The sequence below is a fragment of the Garra rufa genome, chromosome 2 (genome assembly GCF_049309525.1).
Source record: "Garra rufa chromosome 2, GarRuf1.0, whole genome shotgun sequence".
Taxonomy (NCBI): Eukaryota; Metazoa; Chordata; class Actinopteri; order Cypriniformes; family Cyprinidae; genus Garra; species Garra rufa.
Genome location: NC_133362.1, coordinates 19303493 through 19326927, shown reverse-complemented (window position 1 = coordinate 19326927; position 23435 = coordinate 19303493).

Genomic DNA, 23435 nt, shown 5'->3' with positions numbered 1-23435 from the left:
TATTTCGACTTTGTACAATTTCTCTTGTTACACCAGTGAGCAATGCAACTTGCGAGAGAAGCTTCTCTGCGTTAAAACTTATTAAAACCCACCTTAGGACAACAATGTCTGATGACAGGTTAAGTCACCTAGGGATTCACAGTGTTGAGTCAAGGAGGGCATGCTCCCTGGATGAATTCGTGAAACATTTTCTCATCAGAGCTGCAGAATTAATGTTTTAAACATACCTAGGATAAGTTTGTAACTGATGACTAAGGCTGTTTTTCTTTTTCTTTTCAAATCCAGGTCTGTTTGATGTCTGCTATGTCTAATTGCAGTATTTTTTGTTTGGTTGTTTTCTCTTTATGCTAATGTTTTTGTAAATGAACTCAGAATAGTTTTTGCAAATAAAACTTTAGAATTCCTTAATTTATTATTTCAACTTTATGAGTACAGTGCGTGTCCGTGTGTGGACCCCCTGAAATAGCAGTGGCCAACCCATGTAAGAAATTGTAGCTCCGCCACTGCCACCCTTATACCCCTTGTCTTGCTTAAATAGGAGCAAGAGCCACAATGGAGTTTTGCTGTGAGTGGACAGTCTAAATAAACTGGGCCATACACGTGACATCACACTGAATTCCTTAAACTGTCTCACTCCTCAGGATTTGGGAGAGGTTTTTGTAGGAGCAGGCACGTTTCAGAGGGGGGGGGGGGTGGGCAGAGGGTGCTCGAGCACCCACCCCTTTTGCTCAGATGCCCAAAGTGCCCTTCTGTCAAAGGTCTCAATTTTCTTTTATTGCCTGATAAAACAGCGTTAATGCTGATTTGTATACAGCCGTTACTAGGGAAACCTTAATATTTCAGCGCTCTTAAAGCGCCCCTTTGTGACAGAGAATGACTTTTTCTTTTCCACATTTTTTCAGCTCTTTATGGTCAAATTATTGCAATTATCGACCTATGTTGTTATGCAGCAAACACAGAGTTGTAAATGTGAAAGAAGTTAATGCGCCTTCTAAAAATCTAAACAAATAAGACAGTAATATTTATGTTTTAAATAAACATAATAAATGATAAACTCGATTTATCCCTTTTAATGGTATAAAGGCTGAAATTCCATTGTATAAGATATTTTGTTTTGTTTTGTGTGAAGCTGTATCTGAATTATAAATCATGCCATTTTATGCCTTAATATTCTACCGTACATTGTCAAATCCTACTCATACTGTTCATTTTACTTCTTCGGCTCTTAAAAAGGGTCACAAATTGCCTTAAATTGATATTTAAAATATTTTAAATAGTGAAATAAAATTCCTTCCTTAATATGTTTGTTTTATTTCTATACTCTGCAGTAAAGCTGTTACGGAAGCAGACCAACGAGACAGGTGAGTAGGTGAATACAAGGTTTATTTATAATCAGCAGAGCAGTGAAGATGATGGCGTGCAGAACCGGGTAAGTTGGGCAGTCAAAATGAATAGTGATACTTGAATGAGCAGATAGTGGAACTGAGTAGTATTTATCTCGTTGCAGGAACGAAGATCGGAGGACGTCGACAGGATGCTGACTTATGGCACACTCACACACTGGAGACTTGGATCGATGGACTTCGACAGACTTGACTGGAATAGAGCAGAGATACAGGTGAGTAAGCACAGGTAAGTTTTAAGGTAAGGCTTTCGTGAACTGACTGGAGTCACACGAAGAGTCCGCTTTCGAATGAACGAGCCTGGACAGTGATGGCTGTGTGAGGTGTGCTCTTGAATGTTGTGGATGATTGCTGACAGGTGCGCTTGATTAGAATTCAGGTGATAGTGATCGTTGAGTTAGGGAGGTGGAAGAACCTGGCCAATCCGTGACACTACCCCCCTCCCCAGGGCCGAGACCTCCGACGTCGCGGTGGTCTACCTCGTCCCCGAGGTGCTGGAAAGTTCGGATGGTTGTTGTGGAAATCTTCCAGAAGGGCAGGGTCTAAAATGTCACCTCTGGGTACCCACGATCTCTCTTCTGGTCCATATCCTTCCCAGTCCACTAGGTACTCCAGAGTGCCACCCCGACGTCGGGACTGCAGGATCTCACGAACGGAATAGATGGAACCTCTCTCCAGGACCAAGGGGGGAAGGGGTTCCTCTTCATGGCCAGGTTCTGTGGAGGGAAGAACAGAAGAGTGAAAGGGTTTCAGGAGTGAGACGTGGAATGTGGGGTGGATCCGGTACTGAGGTGGGAGCTGGAGTTTGTAAGTGACGGGGTTGACCTGTTCCATGATGGTAAAGGGGCCAACAAACCTGGGACTCAGTTTCTTCGAGGGCAGGCGCAGGCGAATGTCTCTGGTGGAGAGCCAGACCTTCTGACCAGGAGCATACGTGGGACCTGGGATCCTCCTGCGATCCGCGATGATTTTGTTCCTGCGCACTGCCCGTTGGAGATGATGGTGAGCCTCGTCCCAGACTCTCTCGCTCTCCCGGAACCAGTGATCCACTGCGGGCACCTGTGATGGTTCACCATTCCAGGGGAAGAGCGGCGGTTGGTAGCCAAGCACGCACTGGAATGGTGTGAGTCCTGTGGTGGGTTGCCGCAGTGAATTCTGGGCGTACTCTGCCCAGCCCAGAAACTGGCTCCAGGAGTCCTGGTGACCATGACAGAACGTCCGAAGGAACCGTCCCACCTCCTGGATCTTTCTTTCGGTTTGCCCGTTGGTCTGAGGGTGGTATCCCGACGAGAGGCTCACGGTCACACCTAGGAGCTGAAAAAATGCTTTCCAAACTCTGGAAATCAACTGGGGTCCTCTATCCGATACTATATCTTCAGGGATACCATAGTACCTGAATACGTGGTTGAATAGTCTTTCCGCGGTCTCCAGGGCAGTAGGGAGACCCTTCAGCGGCAGAAGTCGACAGAACTTGGAAAACCGGTCCACAATGACTAGGATACACGTGTTTCCATCGGAAGAGGGGAGATCCGTCATGAAGTCCACTCCTAGGTGTGACCAGGGACGGTTCGGGAAGGGCAAGGGATGGAGTTCTCCTGCAGGTAGGTGACGTGGATTCTTGGACATGGCACATTCCTTGCAGCCACGGACATATCGCCTCACATCCCTTGCCATGTCAGGCCACCAGAAGCGCTCTGAAAGCAGCGAGAGGGTGTTGTTGGCCCCTGGATGCCCAGTGCCTAGGGATGTGTGCGTTGAATGGATAAGATCTACCCGTTGTCCTTGAGGGATGAATTGGCGGCCTGGTGGACAGCCCGGCAGAGGTCTGGCTGCTGGAGTGGCGGCGGCTGGAGGACTGTACCAGTTTATGGGGGAGACGATGATGTTCCTTGGAAGTATTGGAGTAGACGTTTCAGTAGACTCTGGGGTATCGTGGATTCAGGAGAGAGCATCGGCACGGATATTTTTGGAACCAGGACGGTAGGTTATCTTGAAGGGAAACCGGGAAAAGAATAAAGCCCAACGTGCTTGCCTTGGACAGAGCCTCTTGGCGTCTCGGAGATACTGTAAGTTTTTGTGGTCTGTGATCACCTGGAACGAGTGCTGAGCTCCCTCCAGCCAATGCCGCCATTCCTCCAGGGCGAGCTTGATGGCCAGTAACTCGCGGTTGCCGATGTCGTAGTTTCTCTCCGCTGGGCTGAGCTTCCGCGAGAAGTAGGCTCAAGGATGGAGTAATGGAGGAGTACCGTGATGTTGAGACAAGACACCTCCAACGCCAGTAGTGGATGCGTCCACTTCAACCACGAATGGGAGATCTGGATCCGGATGCGTTAGAAGCGGGGCTTGTGTGAAGGAGGCCTTGAGGGATTGGAAGGCTGCGGCAGACTCAGGGTTCCATTTGAAGGTCCGAGGTTTTCCCTTGAGCAGGTTGGTTAGAGGGGTCGTGATGAGACTGTAGTTCTTGATAAAGCGACGGTAGAAATTTGCAAAGCCGAGGAATCTCTGGAGTTCTTTGACGGTTTTTTCAGCGATATCGTATACTATTTGAACTGAACTGACGATGATATCACTGAATTCATTGATGAACTGCCTTTAACTGAAAATTGATTGTTACAATAATGCGTTACTTACACACTATTGTGCTGTTTAAATACTGTGCAGTTGCTTTGACACAATCTGTATTGTAAAAGGCGCTATATAAATAAAGGTGACTTGACTTGACTTGACGGTGGTGGGTTCTGGCCAGGAGATGACTGCTGATACCTTCCCCTCGTCCATGCGAACACCTTGTTGATCTATGACGTATCCGAGGAACTGGACAGATTGCAAATGAAAGGAACATTTCTCGGCCTTGAGATATAGCTGGTGCTCCCGAAGTCTTTGAAGGACCTCCGAAACGTGGTGGCGGTGTTCGGCCTCACTCCGGGAGTAGATCCACGGAGTACCTCGTGGATAAAGTTTTGAAATACGGAGGGGGCGTTGACCAGACCATAGGGCATGACGAGATACTCGTAGTGGCCAGTTGGGGTCACAAACGCGGTCTTCCACTCGTCCCCCTCACGTATTCTCACCAGGTTGTAGGCGCTGCGGAGGTCCAACTTGGTGAACATCCTGGCAGTCCGTAGTTGTTCAAGGGCCGCAGGGACGAGAGGAAGTGGATATCTGAATTTAATGGTTCCTTGATTAAGAGTCCGATAATCGATACATGGCCGCAGCCCTCCATCCTTCTTGGCCACGAAGAAGAAGCTGGATGCTGCGGGTGATGTGGATGGTCGGATGTATCCCTGGCTCAGAGCTTCTTGCACGTACTCCTCCATAGCCTTAGTCTCCGGAAGCGATAACGGGTAGATCTTACCTCTGGGCATTGGAGCATCCGGAACTAGGTCAATGGCGCAGTCCCATGGCCGATGTGGAGGTAGCTGGGAAGCTCTCTTGGGGCAGAATACATCCTGGAAGGAAGAATAGCAGTCTGGGATCTGGACAGATTGTTTCTCGACTGGACTTTAAATACACGTGACGTACAGAGGTAGGGATTTCTTAACAGGACGTGGAAGTTCAGGAAAACAGCTAGTGGCACATCCAGGTCCCCACTTCACGATTTCTCCATTGCCCCAAGAGAGGATGGGATTGTGCTTCACCAGCCACGGGCGCCCTAAGATGATGTCCATGGAGGCGCCCTCCAGAACCAGAAATTGGATGGATTCCCGATGTAAAACTCAGATCTGCAGACTGATGTTCTCACACTTGCGATGGACCTCTGTACGGATGGTGTTCTTACTGGTTATGGGTTCAATTTGGTAAACGGTAGATGCGGCTTTGGTTCGGAGTTGGAGCTGGCGACAGACACAGAGTCGATGAGAGCCGTGACTGTAATGGAACATGACAGAGTGGACAACTGAACATTGGTAGTCAGAGGGTGAAGGTTTTCAATTTCAGAACAGAGACCACTCACCAAGGATCGAACTGGACGAATGGGCAGTTAACACGGATGTGTCCGCTGGCCCCGCAGTACATGCACAGACCCCGGGTCAGCCTTCTCTGTCGCTCAGCTGCTGAGAGTTTACCAGCTTCCAAAATCATGGCTTCTGGCTCTGGAGGACTGGATGACTCAGGGCAACGGAAGAGTGCAGTAGTAGCTAGGGGTGTAACGATATTACAAACCGAACCAAAATATCGCGATACACCAACCACGATACGTATCGCGAAACTCTCGTGGCGTACCGCGGTACTCTCACGCCCCCTGCTGCCCATTGTTGGGGTTGACGTCACTTGTCTCTAACTAATTTAAACACATCTTTATTTTATCACATTTGATTAAATTGTAGTAATGATGAGCTTTTGTTCTAAATTTTGTTCTAAATATTATATTCTAAAGTTAGTATTTTCCAAGTGCATGTCATGTCATGTGACTTGAGTGAGCGATCACACTCGTTACTACTCAGGGCTCGACATTAACGCTTGACCGGGACAAGTGGATTTTGTGAAAGGGCAAGTGCAAGGGGATTTTACTTGCCCGACCGGACAAGTAACCTGATTAAAACATCAATTACAAACAATAACTAGCGCAGCAACGAAACTTTGGTGAGCATAATTCTGATTTTATTACTTCAGATAACTGAAAACGGACAGTATCAAGCTCGTGCAGGCTATCTGACTCACAGAAAATCAACATTAATAGGCTCAAAAGCATACACAAAGAAACAAGCATGAACAAACATAGTTCAATAAACTAGTAGTTAATATTAACTGACTTACATTTTAGACACATCATTAACCATTTTTGCAAACGAAAATAGTTCTAAGCAACAGCAGAACCTCCGTGAATCTCCGAGCAACACGGCGGTATTTCAGTACTGAATGATTTAGCATCATTGAGTCAGTGAACGAACTGGTTGAATCCATCTATGGTTGAATCCGTGACTCGCTCATTAAGACAGTGACTACTGCCACCTATTGGTGGTTCGATTTTATATTTAGAGGTATTGCATTTTTCCAATATTTTTGATTTATGTTTTAAAAAAGTATAACATTAATCTTATTACATTATTTATGTATTTGCAATTTTACTGTGTAAATGCATTTTTTGGAACCTCTTATCTTCATTAAACAGTCTAAGTAAATACAGTTAAATGTCAATTTCATTGCAGGCCCGGTTTTTCCTGTGCAATGGAAAGATGGAGTTTGTTGATACTGATTTAATTTGTGCAACCATACAGAGTCTAATTATTCCAATTTGATGTATTGATAAAATTTAAGAATTTGATGTGAATGATGACACATACAGTTAGTAAGGTTAGGAAAATAAAGTTAAAAAGTGTCCTAGAAATCAATTTAAGGCAAATATCACAAATATTCAGATTAAAGTAAGACCTTATAGAGTAGTGATGAGACTATAGCTTCGGAATGGATTAATTTACAGCAAAAAAGGCATTTTTTTACCCCGGATAAGTAAATTTTTAACTCGGACAAGTGAATGTCTAAATGTCTAACTTACTCAGGTATCCTGACTGTACTAAAATGGGTTGGCAAAGTTAATAAAGAAAAAGTTTAGTTGTTCTTGTTATTAAGTGAATCTATTGTTCCTTAGCATTGCTGTTAAGATGACATCAACCCTAACCCCACAGCAAACAGAAACCGAACCGAACCGTGGCTCCAAAACCGTGAACCGAACCGAATCGTGCCTTTGGTGTATCGTTACACCCCTAGTAGTAGCAGGTTCAGCGTTGGCGTTGTAGGATTGTATGCGATCAGAGCATCGGAGAGACTGTTGAATAAACTTTTCCAGACCCATTGAATCGTCTAACGCCGCTAACTGTAGGCGGAGTTTGGGTTCCAGGCCGAGCCGGTATGTTGTGAGCAGCGATCTCTCATTCCATCCGCTGGCAGCCGCTAAAGTACGGAAACGTAAAGCATATTCTTGAGTGGTCATACCTCCTTGCTTTAAATGGTAGAGCTGCTCTCCGGCGGAGATCGCCTCATCTGAACTCCCAAAAACCTCTTTAAAATGAGTGATGAAACTCTGAATCGTGCTGGTTGCTGGCCCGGCCTGGCGCCAGATGGTGTCCGCCCATTTCAGAGCGGGTCCGGTGAGCAGTGATGTGATGAACGCAATCTTAGACTGATCTGTTGGATATAGAGCAGGTTGCATAGTGAAAATCAGTGAGCATTGTAAAAGAAATCCGCTGCACTCCTCCGCTCCGCCTGAGTAGGGCGTTGGTCGGGCCATGGGACTGGATGGAACGGGTGCCGAAGAAGTGCTGGGTGCCGGTGGAGCTGTGGGACGAGGCGCTGCGGGAATGGCGGTAGATGAGCCCAGTAAAACCTTCCGCAGCGAATCCACGAGCTCTTGGAAGGGATCCATCTTGCTCTGCTGACGCTGTTTCTTCGGCCCAGGCTTCTGTTACGGAAGCAGACCAACGAGACAGGTGAGTAGGTGAATACAAGGTTTATTTATAATCAGCAGAGCAGTGAAGATGATGGCGTGCAGAACCGGGTAAGTTGGTCAGTCAAGATGAATAGTGATACTTGAATGAGCAGATAGTGGAACTGAGTAGTATTTATCTCGTTGCAGGAACGAAGATCGGAGGACGTCGACAGGATGCTGACTTATGGCACACTCACACACTGGAGACTTGGATCGATGGACTTCGACAGACTTGACTGGAATAGAGCAGAGATACAGGTAAGTAAGCACAGGTAAGTTTTAAGGTAAGGCTTTCGTGAACTGACTGGAATCACACGAAGAGTCCGCTTTCGAATGAACGAGCTTGGACAGTGATGGCTGTGTGAGGTGTGCTCTTGAATGTTGTGGATGATTGCTGACAGGTGATAGTGATCGTTGAGTGAGGGAGGTGGAAGAACCTGGCCAATCCGTGACAAAAGCCTGTTGTCTACAATCTTACAATACAATACATCAGGGGCCACATATACAGATCCTTTTCAAAAAATGTGCATTTTGTGATAAAGTTCATTATTTTCTGTAATGTACTGATAAACATTAGACTTTCATATATTTTAGATTCATTACACACAACTGAAGTAGTTCAAGCCTTTTATTGTTTTAATATTGATGATTTTGGCATACAGCTCATGAAAACCCAAAATTCCTATCTCAAAAAATTTGCATATCATGAAAAGGTTCTCTAAACGAGCTATTAACCTAATCATCTGAATCAACTAATTAACTCTAAACAGCTGCAAAAGATTCCTGAGGCTTTTAAAAACTCCCTGCCTGGTTCATTACTCAAAACCGCAATCATGGGTAAGACTGCCGACCTGACTGCTGTCCAGAAGGCCATCATTGACACCCTCAAGCAAGAGGGTAAGACACAGAAAGAAATTTCTGAACGAATAGGCTGTTCCCAGAGTGCTGTATCAAGGCACCTCAGTGGGAAGTCTGTGGGAAGGAAAAAGTGTGGCAGAAAACGCTGCACAACGAGAAGAGGTGACCGGACCCTGAGGAAGATTGTGGAGAAGGATTCCAGACCTTGGGGGACCTGCGGAAGCAGTGGACTGAGTCTGGAGTAGAAACATCCAGAGCCACCGTGTACAGGTGCCAGGTCAAGCCACTTTTGAACCAGAAACAGCAGCAGAAGCGCCTGACCTGGGCTACAGAGAAGCAGCACTGGACTGTTGCTCAGTGGTCCAAAGTACTTTTTTCAGATGAAAGCAAATTTTGCATGTCATTCGGAAATCAAGGTGCCATAGTCTGGAGGAAGACTGGGGAGAGGGAAATGCCAAAATGCCTGAAGTCCAGTGTCAAGTACCCACAGTCAGTGATGGTCTGGGGTGCCATGTCAGCTGCTGGTGTTGGTCCACTGTGTTTTATCAAGGGCAGGGTCAATGCAGCTAGCTATCAGGAGATTTTGGAGCACTACATGCTTCCATCTGCTGAAAAACTTTATGGAGACGAAGATTTCATTTTTCAGCACGACCTGGCACCTGCTCACAGTGCCAAAACCACTGGTAAATGGTTTACTGACCATGGTATTACTGTGCTCAATTGGCCTGCCAACTCTCCTGACCTGAACCCCATAGAGAATCTGTGGGATATTGTGAAGAGAAAGTTGAGAGACGCAAGACCCAACACTCTGGATGAGCTTAAGGCCGCTATCGAAGCATCCTGGGCCTCCATAACACCTCAGCAGTGCCACAGGCTGATTGCCTCCATGCCACGCCGCATTGAAGCAGTCATTTCTGCAAAAGGATTCCCGACCAAGTATTGAGTGCATAACTGAACATAATTATTTGAAGGTTGACTTTTTTTGTATTAAAAACACTTTTCTTTTATTGGTCGGATGAAATATGCTAATTTTTTGAGATAGGAATTTTGGGTTTTCATGAGCTGTATGCCAAAATCATCAATATTAAAACAATAAAAGGCTTGAACTACTTCAGTTGTGTGTAATGAATCTAAAATATATGAAAGTCTAATGTTTATCAGCACATTACAGAAAATAATGAACTTTATCACAATATGCTAATTTTTTAAAAAGGACCTGTAGTTTCAATAGTGACCACTCAGAGTTTAATATAACAGCTGTTCTTTATTATTGTGTTTAACAGAGAGAAGAAAATCTTTAGGTTTGACAATTTAATACACAACAATTTCTAATAAAAATGAATAGGTCCAAGGAAAATATTTTTTTATCTTTTAAACATTAAAATGGTCTTTTATGTTCTGTTTCTTTCTCGAAACTGCTTCACAGCATTGGCTGCTAGAGGCCACTGTAATAATACATATCTGTGACCCTGGTCCACAAAACCAGTCCTAAGTAGCACAGGAATATTTGTAGCAATAGCCAAAAATACATTATATGGGTCAAAATTATATATTTTTCTTTTATGCCAAAAATCATTAGGATATTAAGTAAAGATCATGTTTCATGAAGATATATTTTTTAATTTCCTACCATAAATATACCATAAACTAGTAATATGTATTGCTGAGAACTTCATTTGGACAACTTTTAAGGCGATTTTCTCACCCTCAGCTTCCAGGTGTTCAAATAGTTGTATCACAGACAAACAATAACAAACCATACATCAATGAAAAGCTTATTTACTCAATTTTGAAAAAAAAAATATATATACACTTATGACTGGTTTTGTGTTCCATGGTCACATATCAGCAAGGAATGTGTCACTGATGTTTTGAGCACAGCCCTATTTATGGAGCCCCTTTTATAGCGAAAAAAATATTACTGATTCTGTTGTTTGAGTCCTGAAACGCAAATAAAACTTCAAATAATGCATAATTTGTCTTATTAATGACATTGTTACTTGTTACATAAGTAACTGAATGCCTACAATGAGGAGATGGACCCTAGGGGCTCTTTAATGCCTTGTTTCAGATGCCCTTTTAATGCTTTGAGCACCTGCCCCTTTAAAGGTCTCTGCACGGCCCTGTGTAGGAGCACAGTCATCAAGTCAACTCTCCCCTGTATGAGGAAAGTTAAAGGAAGGCTTAAATCATTATCAGGGTACAATATTACCCTGCTGTGCCCCACTGTTCTACACCAACATCTCCAGAATAGTGGATGGATACAAACCCCCACCACTCTTGAAAAAAAAAAGGCATTTCAATAAAAAAAAAAAAGTCTGCAGCAATCATATTATTATAATCATGACGACTGTTGTGAATTTGTTACTAGTACTTACTTATCAATAATGCGAGACATTTACCAGCAGATCTCTTTTATATCTAAGAATGATGTAAACCTGTTTAAACAGACTAGTCTCACAGATTTTCTCAGCATCAGCTGGCAATTTATATAATGACGACTACATAAAGACATTGTAAAGAATGAGCCTTGTTGTCACCACATTAAATAGAAAGGCTTCAACCTAATAGAAAAAAAGTCCCAACCTCTTTATTATACATGTCGTGCTATTAAAGCAAATAGTTGTTTGATCATACAATGGTTATTGTGATGAGGCCTCTGAAGTTTTTAAAGACGTGCGTGTGCTACCTGAAGCTTAATGTTCGCTATACGTCATAAAACATGTTTTAACAGCGAAATCACAAATATACTATAGCATACTGTATAACATCTTGGCACCTTATTCAAATCAACAGTTTACGATAAAGTAGCTCAACAAATATGATTTTTAAGACAGGGAACCGTGTTTTGGTTTGTAATACTCACATTTGTAAACACCCTCGTCGCGGTTCTCAATCACGTTCGATGATGACGTTTTGGCCTCCTGTGGACTCCTGGGATTGAAAAGTATCCATCGATGAAGACTTCAGAATCTGAGCTGAAGCAGTAGGACATCCGGGGATTTCTCGCCTACACTTTTATGAATACTGAGGTTTCGAACGTACTTCTTTTTCCTACTATAGACCTTTTTCTGAACACGGAAGTAAGTCTGACTCTTAACAGAAAGAATGCTTTGCATTTCCGGTCTGCATTGTTTCTAGTCAAATTAGGGTATATTCCGAGCTAATAAGCTAATGTTAAACCTATTAAAATGTTTTTAAAAAGCACATGGCTCCATAGCGGCATCACTTGGCAATGTCGCAATGACCGTCATTTGTCAGTGCCTCACTTTAATGAGTGTGTAGATGACACGAAGCAGCGGAGGTTAGCTACATTAAAAACAGATGGACGCTATTTGAATGGGTTCCTATGGAAACCGGAACAGACAAAGCATTCAATCTGACGTTAGAATTCGTAATGGCGGCGCTCATCGTTTACTCAGGAAAAAGGTCTATATAGTAGGTAGGTATATTCGGACGCACTTTAAGTAGACGTACACCCGAATCTCGCGAGAATTAGTGCATTAGTGCTATAGTTACCTATAGCATCATCTTAAAACGGTGGTTCCGAACCTTTTTGACATTGTAAAGAATGAGACTTGTTGTCACCACATTAAATAGAAAGGCTTCAACCTAATAGAAAAAAAGTCCCAACCTCTTTATTATACATGTCGAGCTATTAAAGCAAATAGTTGTTTGATCATACAATGGTTATTGTGATGAGGCCTCTGAAGTTGAGATCTGGTCATAAAACACCACACCCTAAATCCTGAATGACCTAGATGGCATGTGTCATCAAGCCTATCTGACCTGTGATGTTGTGTTGAAGTGCTGGGCTGGATGGCTTGATTCAAACATGAATTAAAGATTTTTTTTTTTTTTTTACTAAAAATAGTAAAAGGCAAAAGAAATAAAGTGTTAAAAACTATGCGCAGTAAGAATAATTATGGTAGGACAATTAAATAATGCAAATAATGCAATCCTGCAAAACAATATTTACCCCAGACAGCAAGCCAACATTGAATAAACATAGTTTTTCCATCTGAATCATCATTATGGTTGATGTTGAAATTTCAATTCAAAATAAATGTTGAATCACCATTACCATATCGATGAAAACCCGATGTTATTAATGTTGATGGCAACAATATTGGAACAACATTGATCTATAGTTATCTTTATGATTGATTAAGCATTGATATTTGGTTTATCGGGTGATCGTTGAATGTGTTGAAAAGTCATTGATTTATAGTTGACCGGGAAACGACGCTGTTGTTGAAGAGTCATCGGCATATAGTTGACCGGGAAATATGATTGAAAATGCATTGATATATAGTTGACCGGGAAATTTGATTGAAAATCCATCGATTTTTGGTTGACCGGGAGATCAACACCAATGTACTGCACCGGACACAGCTCATTTCTGGACCTTGGCACAAGCGTACAGGTAAGCTTGCTTAATGTTCGATATAAATGAATTGTACCAAATCAAATACTGTTATGTTGATCGTTATGATCGTTAATGTAGTAACCGACGCAGTGCTGCAGTCGCTGAAATAGATTTTTGTTTTACCAATGTCAAAATCTGCCAAAAGTACTTTGTGGTTCTCTTCTAGGTTATAAAGTTAGCATTAGCAAAACCTCATTGATGGATTCTGGGAGAACTTTGGGGTTGTTTCGTGTGTGTTATGCCTTATTTACTGTTTATGTACGTGTTTTAGTGTAGTGTGATTACCATTTTAATTCTACCCCGTGTGTGACCCTTCGTGTGTGGGTGGCTGCGTCCACCCCTGTGTGTGTAGCGTGTCGTGTGTGTGTATTTGACTTTCCTATGTGTAGGCTACTGTGTTCGTGCCATGATCTGCTCCCAATCCTTGACGACAACTTGATTGAACAAATCATTGACTAAATCACAGTAACATAATTTTACTTGTATTCTAGACGCCTTGACTCAACGTCTTACAACGGCAAACACCTATGACTTATGGAACGCCGTTGGGGACAATACCTATTATATGAAACGCGTGAAATTTGGACGCATTAACACGCACAGTTTTTACGCGTCTTTTTGGTCCGTGTAAACACGAACGCTTTGAACGTCTGTACGCGAAGTTTTTTTTGTCATGTTATTTAATGACACGATCGTTTGTATCGCCTTAACGCAACATTTTTGACCGTGTGTTTCTAGACGAATGTTTTCGTCGTATAAACATGACATTTTTGAATGTGTAATATTTCTGAGTCTTATTTGATTTGCGACATCTTAATTTTTCTGTTTTAGTTGAACTGGTGATAATTTAGGGTCAATGAAAATACATAAATACATTCAATGACTGCATGAATCCATAATTAACATTAGGCTATATTCTTTTGTAACGTTAAAGGAATGTGTCCTGTAGGCAGGCCCGGTTCTACAGGGGTGCTTGAGGGTGCTAAGCACCCTTAAACGAAATCAATAGCACCCTCAGTTACATATGTAATAAATGGCATTTTATTGCAGATTTAGACCAATCCAGTGCGTTATGGTTTGCGCTCTGGAGGTCTATTTCTGTTATGTTTTTGCTGAGTTAAGCAATGAAGCCAACCACGCACATATCTGTCGATTTCTCGAATCAGAGGCGTTATCCACTCATCGTTCAAATCGCCAGAGTTTTTGTTGAGGTAATGTTATTGTGTTAAGCACGAATCATCTCATTATTTTTTTCTGCTGTAAAACAAGCAGTCAATTACACTCTTAAAGAAGAACCTTTTTGTCTAAATGGTTCCATAAAGAACCTTAAACATCTGAAGACCCTTTTCACAAAAGGTTCTTTGTAGGCCTGTCCCCGACTAAAGATTTTTCTAGTCAACTACTCACACGTTTATATAATATATATTAATATAATAACTTAAGATTAATATAATAACTTACTACTCATCCTTTAATATATAGCCCATTCTGCATTCAAGCGCGCGCATAAAGCTTGCATTGGCAAAAGTAATGATTATGAATGTGTTGGGGGGAAAAGAAAACATTTTAATTATGTATTAATAAACTAGTTCTTTCTTCTCAGTCAGTGTCGGCTGAAAAAGATGAAGTTGCCGAATGCCGACGCTGCACTCGCCATCTCCACATGAACTTGTCTTTATAGGGGAGCGCGGGGCACATCCTAACACTTTGAATTTCTCAGTTTGTTTAAATCCACATGGGGTTCAGAGTATATTTTTTTATCCACATTAATTTCACATTCGTCTAGCACAAATATGTCGCCTTGTTTCATAATTACAGTGTATAGTTTTTCGTTATTTACCTCAAAAGAAAGGAAGTAAGATGTTACAATATGCCCCGTAGGTGGGGTACATTGTAATCATCTGAGCGGCACGTTGTAACACGACCATATGACAGCTTAAAATGTTATCTGGTCGAATGAAAAAAAAATTACACGACAAACTATAATATTTTGTCAATAAAATAATGGCATTTTTTTTTTAAGAATTTAAAATAATCGCATTTTGGAGTTTGACAGTGAACATATGGCAACCATGCACGACCCTGATCGCAACACAGCTGTACAGTATATTTCAAAACTATGTAGGCAAATAGATGAAACATATTTAGACATTCAGAAAAACACTCCATTCCCTCCACACACAGCTCTCATAGAACACGAGACACATAAACCAGCCAAAATGCTTTACATATCTTGAAATAATTTCTGAACATTAAACAGCAACTGTCAGTCTTTATTCACCTGTTTCTTGTGGTTTCTCATTAAAAACCAAAAGTAAATAGTGTAAATTACATCGCTAATGTCATAGAATAGCATAGTTTAATATAGTGGGGCACATTAAAAAGCACTGTTACTTCCCCATCTGCGCAACTTGGATTTAAATCAGGTTAGTGTTTCCAAAGCATTAATAAACTATGAATAAATCTAAACTGATAAATAACAGATTGGAGATTAAAATAATAGCAGTTTTCTCTTGTTTTAAATGAATGCTAAAAACTGAGATGAAAAAAATACTTCAGCCAGAAACGTACTTTTACTACGGTAAAATAAATATTCAGCGATGTCTTCAAAAGACTTTTACATTTTCGCACACACTGTAAAACCAAATTAGTAAGCAGAACTCAAAAAAATTGATGTAACTCGTTGCCTCAATTTTTTTAAGTTAATGAACTTAAAAATATATATATTTCAAAGGTTAAATATTTGGATTACGTGCTACATAAACATTTTAATTACAATTAAATTAAAACTTGTTTACAAATCAACTTAAATATTTTCAGTTATAGTGACTTAAAATTTTCCTTACCCATTCTCATGGAATTAAGTTAATATTACACAAAGAAATAAGTACACAAAGAACCATTTTTAAGTAGCATAAACTCAATATTTATTAGTCTTTGTCATTTGTTTTAAAAGTACAAGTAACTCAAAATCTTTGACACACAAGACTCAAAATTGCACGCCTCAAAACTTAAAATTTTTGCTGTAACTCGTTGCCTCAAAAATTTTGAGTACAAACAACTTCAACAGTTTAAGTTACAGTGAGTTACACTGAATTCTTTCCCTCTTCTATTTAACACTGCAGTGTTAATGTAAAAGACAGAAACATAAAACAATTCAGAGATGCACTAGGCTAAAACCTGAACACCAGATTAAAATAGCACCTCTAAAATTACAGATTTATGAACCTGCATGAAATTTTACAACAGCGTGTATGATTTAAAACTAAAATACATGTACATTTATCACTACCCAGCTGTACTTAAAGGGATAGTTCACCCAAAAATGAAAATTTGATGTTTATTTGCTCACCCCCAATGCATCCAAGATGTAGGTGACTTTGTTTCCTCAGAAAAACACAAACGAAGATTTTTTAAGAAAACCGGTGCAGTCTGCCAGCCTTATCATAGACGTGGATGGGCACCAAACCTTTAAAAGTAAACAAAAACATGCACAGACAAATCCAAATTACACCTTGCGGCTCGTGATGATACATTGATGTCCTAAGACACGAAACGATCGGTTTTTGCGAGAAACTGAACAGTATTTATATCATTTTTTACCTTTGATACACAGCCACGTCAATCTGTCATGAGCACGAGTTTGGCATCAGTCACGTCACATGAGCACGCGCTTCTGGCGTAGTATACGCAAACGCCGTAAGGGGAAATCAGGGAAAAGTCCCGGATGAGTTTGCGCAAGCAAACGTAATCTTTTAGCTTTAAATCGGTTTGAACAATCAGGATACACGAAAGTAATTACCATTTTGAACAGCCGCTATTCCCACAATCTCTGTTCTCTGTGGAAACAATGAGTGTCGTATACACGCAACAAATCGCTTCCGGCGTTTGCGTATTCTACTACAGAGCGCGTTCACATGTCACGAGCCGGATGATGATCTCCTGCTCATGACAGATGGACATGGCTGTGTATCAAAGGTAAAAAATGATATAAACACGGTTCAGTTTCTCACAAAAAACGATTGTTTCGTGTCTTAGGACAATGTATCGTCACGAGCCGCAGGGTGTAATTTGGATTTGTCTGTGCATGTTTTCGTTTACTTTTAAAGGTTTTGGGCCCATCCACGTCCATTATATGACTGACAGACTGCACCGGTTTTCTTAAAGAAATCTTCGTTTGTGTTTTTCTGAGGAAACAAAGTCACCTACATCTTGGATGCCCTGGGGGTAAGCAGATAAACATCAAAATTTCATTTTTGGGTGAACTATCCCTTTAACTCTCAAGAACAAGAGCTGTATTAATGCCAAATAACAAATAACAATAAATACGAAAAGGCTGATAAATCTCTACATGCGCATCAAGTCATTTTTGAGACTCTGTAACTTGGGTGACAGTTTACCATCGTCAAGACCAAGTCTTCTGAATGAATTCACAAGTGTTGGTCAGTTCCCTTGGATAGCTGAGGTGTAGTGCATAGATCAGTCCAAACATTACCAGGAAGGCACCAGCAAAGCAAAGAGATTTTCACAGGCTGGAAGTGAACTGGTCTCATTATCTTTGATGACTGTGTGGAGGGCCACTGAAACATCTAAAAGCTCTGGCTCATCAGATGTGTCCTGTAAAATAAAATAGATATAAAAGTATTAAAGATTTTTGACAAAAATATTTACAGAAGGTTTAGTGCAAAGATAAAGACATTTAGTAAGTCATGAGATTAAACAAACAATATTGCTTCAGACCAACTGACAGAAAGTTTAATGATTTTGATTGTTGTGTGAACAAACTACAGTATGACCATTTTAAACTTAAGATCAGTTTTCTACAGGACCAGCTAAGCTACCAGTAAACAAGAAATTGATACTACGCTAAAAAAACCTATAAAAACACTTAATTTTGTTTAAAGCAATCTAGTACCAAAGTTTTTTTTTTTTTACAGTGAGGTCAAAGAAAACAAATCTCTTCAAATCACACAAACTATGTGATTTGATAGATTTGAAAGCAAGGCTAAGCATGTAAGTATGTCTGTATTTATATGAACTGTTTACTTAATATGGTCGTGAGATAAAAAAAAAAAAAAAAAACTCACTGTGCAGGTCTTGAAAAACTCAGAGACGTCCTCACGTAGATACACAGGAAGGGCATGGAGAACAGTAACACGCTTGGTGTGTATGTCATGAAACTCCTATAACGATAAAAATAAAATTGTCCATAACTTATTTAATGTTGAACAATACAATCAGATATACAAAATCAGACAAATAACAAAAAGAGTGGACAAGTTGTTGTATTCAAAGCTCGTTTGAATCATCAAACTTTTCAAATGTTTTCCAATGTTCCTCTTTTAATTAAGAATTAGACCTATAAATTAGGTATAACAACAATATTATTACCTGTTCATCGTGGATTTTTAGGATTTCAATCAAAACATCTGATGTCTTCCTGGTTCTGCCTGCCTTCTGTCTGAAATGGGTCATCAGTCTAGGAAGATGAAAATTGCTCAGATTCAGAAAATTGCTGCTGAAATGGGCATAAAGAGTATTTAAATAACAGAGCCTGCTGAGAGTGTTCTGCACTACTGTCAAATTGGCGAGTATGATATCTTGACAAATGAGTTCTAAGACTATTAAGTGTCTTAAATGTACACATGCAATCATTATAGATGCATGGAAGGGGGCTTACACTGGAAAAGTGACTGTGCTGCAGTCTGTAGTGCTTAAATATTTGCAATCTATTAGTAAAGGGAAGCTGAGCACAACTTACATTGCCAAATCATACTGTAGCCAACAACCTGAAAGAAAAACATAATTAATGTTAGAAAGTGTATAGCTTCATCAAAATAGTTTAATTATTAAATTAATTAATGAATAAGTACAAGTCAACTAACAGGTTACATGATCATGACCAGAGAATACAACTAACACTGTGTTCGTTGTAGGCCTAATGTGTTTTTTCATGTGTACAGATAGAAAAATGTATGTTAATGTTACACCAAACATAGAGGGGAGTACTATATAATAGACAAGGCTGTTTAAATATTAAGCAGGAAAATTATAAATGTGGACCTCTTCATATAGACATCTCAGCGCTGTTTTATATTTCTAAACAGACGTCATCAGTCAAAACACATAACGGCTCTATATCATTTTGCCAAATTACAAGCTTTACTGGGCTGGCACATTTCTGCAATGGCACATGATCTCCAGCTCCCTATTTGCGTATCAGTGGCACGCCAACACAATGGGAAAAGTATATTTTCTAAGTTATCTAGTTGTGTGCACACCAGACAAAATTAGCAATGGATAAGCAATGGATGTTTTTTTTTTAAATCGCGTGTCACGCATGGACGTAACAATCTCAGCGCCTAATGTCTTTAAAACAAATGTAACTTTAGGCTAAATTGAACACGCGGAATTATAGACTATGGTCCGTTTAAAAATTATATAAATTAGCTGATGTGTAACATGCTTCGTCGTTCATTGTTTTTATTAGGCCTATTTCGTCAGTTATTCCTTGCTAGACATTCATGACTTTTGAAAGTAAATATACGTAACTGACGAACGCTGTTTAAAGTTTTGTCTTGATTAAACTGCTGCAACTGATTACTAGATAAACCCCTGTTTAAAAACACATTTAACACTTACCGTGAAACCGACGTTGCTGATAACTGCCGACAGCTTGAAGTTAACATCCTCCTCACTGCATTGCAGTCTCTTGTGGCGCCAACCGTGAACTTAATTTAAAAACTATCCACATGTTGCGAGTTCCGGTGTCAACGTCGCAAGTCTCACGTTGATCTTCGGGCACGTGAGCCTTGTAAACCAATAAAATGATGACCCTTACGGCAACCGAGTCGTAACTTTTTAATTTAAGAAATTAAAAAACAAAATGTAAAACATTTTTTTCCCTGCCTGCGATAGTAAAAAAAAAAAAAAAAACAACTCTAATGTTGAACCCACTGACATGTTCATTTAAGTTACAATTCTGAGCTCTTAAATTACGATCTTCTTAAATTTTTGTTTCATAAGCTAATTGCTTATTATCTTAAGCAGTGATTCCTTAATATTCTATTTGTGCTCACATTAAAACAGCTGTAAATGTATGTAAAATTAGTGCTTAGAGTGAATTGAATATTTTTCTTGCTAAAATCTTTTACAGCTGAATTTATGAAGACCCAACCATTATTAGGAAAATTAAGTATTTTTTAAAACATCAACTTATTTAAAAACATATAATTTAATTAATAATGACAAACAATTGGTTACACACACACACACACACACACACACACACACACATGTTTGTTTTTGTGAATTGTGGGGACATTCCATAGACGTAATGGTTTTTATACTGTACAAACGATATTTGCTATCACCCTACACCTTCCCTACACCTAAACCTAGCCCTCACAGGAGACTGTGCATATCTTTACATTCTCAAAAAAACGTATTCTGTATGATTTATAAGCCTTTTGAAAAGTGGGGACATGGGCAATGTCCTCATAAGTCACCCTCTCCTTGTAATACCTATGTCATACCCATGTTATTACACCAATTTGTGTCCTGATATGTCACAAAAACAAACACACACACACACACACACACACACACAATGTTGAAACAACAAGAAATAAGTACAGTTAAATTATATACCTAAGTGGAACTTACTTAATAAGCAAATTGTTTCAGTAAATTAAAAATAATCAGTTTAATTCACTCAAAAACTATAAAAAGTCACATAAACTCAAAATATTTAGGTTAGTAGAACTGTTTCAGAAAATTAAGTTTATGCTACTCAATAACTTTAATTATTTTGAGCATTTGGGTTTACAGTGCACTTTTTCTCTGTATAGTGTTGCTATGTCAACTATTAAATACCATAAATTTGGTTATGCTAGCATGTGTGGAAATATTTAAACCACATGTATTACAATTAACCCTGCGTTAGTTTGTTCCCCACTCTCCCCTAATAGAGAAATGTAGGCTACCTTTTCATTCCGACAGAGATTTTTTTTTAATTGGTTCGTTTAATATAGGCTACATTTCAAGCATTCTGTTGATTTCTTTGTGCTTTGTGAGGCAAGTAGCAGGTTCATTGCTGTGACGCGCTCCATTTTACTGAGACTTTCTACGGAGATAAATCTTGTTTCTTTCCTCTATTTCACAAAAGCACAACCTTTTGGTGTTATCGTGAGTGTACTTAAATCAGAAAGTTATTTCCGCAGGAAAAAATCAAAGTTTTGCGCAGGCGCCTCCATGTCATGCAATAAGCGCGATAGGATAATACATTTCATTTACTATGAACACATACAGTGCGTATTCATCTAAAAAAGCAGCTGTGTGGATGCCCGAAACAGGACCGGTAATGTGGTACCATGGCGAATTCTTTTCCTTTCATTCTGTAGCATATTGTTTTCAAAATATTAGCTTTTGTTTTTTACTTCGTACATGAACAAGTAGGATAGGCCTACTTACAGATAGGCTAATAAATCCTCAAATCTTATATTACACACAACCATATGTTTACAGAATAATTGCCTTTATTTTCGCTAAATACGATTGTTAATACAACATATTTTACTGTCTAAACATCAAGCCTATGTGACCCTTTAAACTGTTTAATCTGTGTTAACGCCTATGTGAAAAAACTTATTTTGGCCAGTATAAATACAACATGCAATATATATTTTTTCTAGGCTATTTTTTTTTTTTTTTTTGCCGGCTATTAATAATATCATGCTGATTGTGCAAATTGTATGTAAACTTACAAATAAAAAAACTGCGGAGCGTGTCGCGAATAAAGTGATAACTATATGAAAAGTCAAGTGCCGCGTGAGCGAGAAAGCTCGGAAAATGGCTCATTAAAAGACAGGACCTGAATGCTTTTTGCAAGTCGGAATCAAAAATGACGCTAGTATGGCATGAACAACATGAAATTTTGTCAGTGAGGGGGGACTCGGGGGAGTTTTAGGGACGCGCTGCGCAAGACAAAGGCTACAACCGCTTCTTTGGTAATTTTAATATGTAACTATCTGTATTGTTAGTAATACGAATCGGATTTTTTTGCACATTCATCTGACAATAAATGTGGCACACCCAGTTTTTCTGATGCACACCCAAAAATATGTTTCTGACTACGCTACTGGCACACAATATGCTAAAACTTGCCATAAATATAAATAAATAACAATGAATGTGTCGGGGGGGGGGGGGGGAGACGGAGAGAGAGTAAGGCTAATTTGAATTATTTATTTATAAACTAGTGTATTCTGAGTCAGTGTAGCAAAGATCCTGACTCGCCATATTTCCCCTCTGATTAATATAATCCTACATGTGGAAAAAGTGCATGGGAGACCGGGGTTCTATTCCCATTGACAGCGCTTTTTTTTTTATTACTTTACAGTTAATAAACGCATTTGTTTTCAATAAAAATTATTTGACTTAAAATTCATTTTAATTCTTAAAAGTTACATTTAGGGTAACGTTAGGGGTAGCTCTAGGTCTTTAATATTTCAATAAGTTGCCACGATTTTAAGATTGTTTTATAAATATAATGATTTACTGTCAGTTATATTGCAGGATGTTTAATGCACAACAATACTGAGGAGCAAATAGTAACGTCACTATTTATAAGTATAGCATCTAAATGTCTACTGAATCCACAACTAATGCTATTTACACTTGGACTTGGACTGGCTGCCCCACAGTTTACGTTTTATGGTCCGCCTGCTGTAGTGATTCTGTAATGTTTATGTGTCGTATGATTGTGTCTGGGTTTAAATGTTGAATAAAGATTTGTAAGTTGTCATAGGCTAATGGTGCTTTGTTTTCTGCTTTTGGATTTGCCTGATTGTTATAATATAATTGTTAAATTTGTGATTGTTACAATATATTGTTGTTATTATATTATTTTTATCTGACATATACAGTAGGCTATATTATTGTTATATGTTATTATAATTCACCCTTTCACATTACCGGAGACAAAACAACCTGCATGACTACAAACGGGATGAGATGCCACAGCACTGACATCACAACCAACGTAAATGCATCACTGACTCTAAAGTTTTACGCTTGCCTATGTACATACCAACGTCTTATTCACGAACAAATGTTACATGTGACGTTTGCAAGGGTATTTGCTTACCTAACAGCACATCATCCTTCACGGAAAGAAATGTCGTCTGATGTTTGTATATGTATACAGCAACGTGCCATCGCATCACAAATGCAAATGAAATCCTAAATAGAGCAACGCTATTGGCTGTTGAGCAGTCTGACGCGACACCCGAACATATACTTCGTATTAACGCGTACAAAC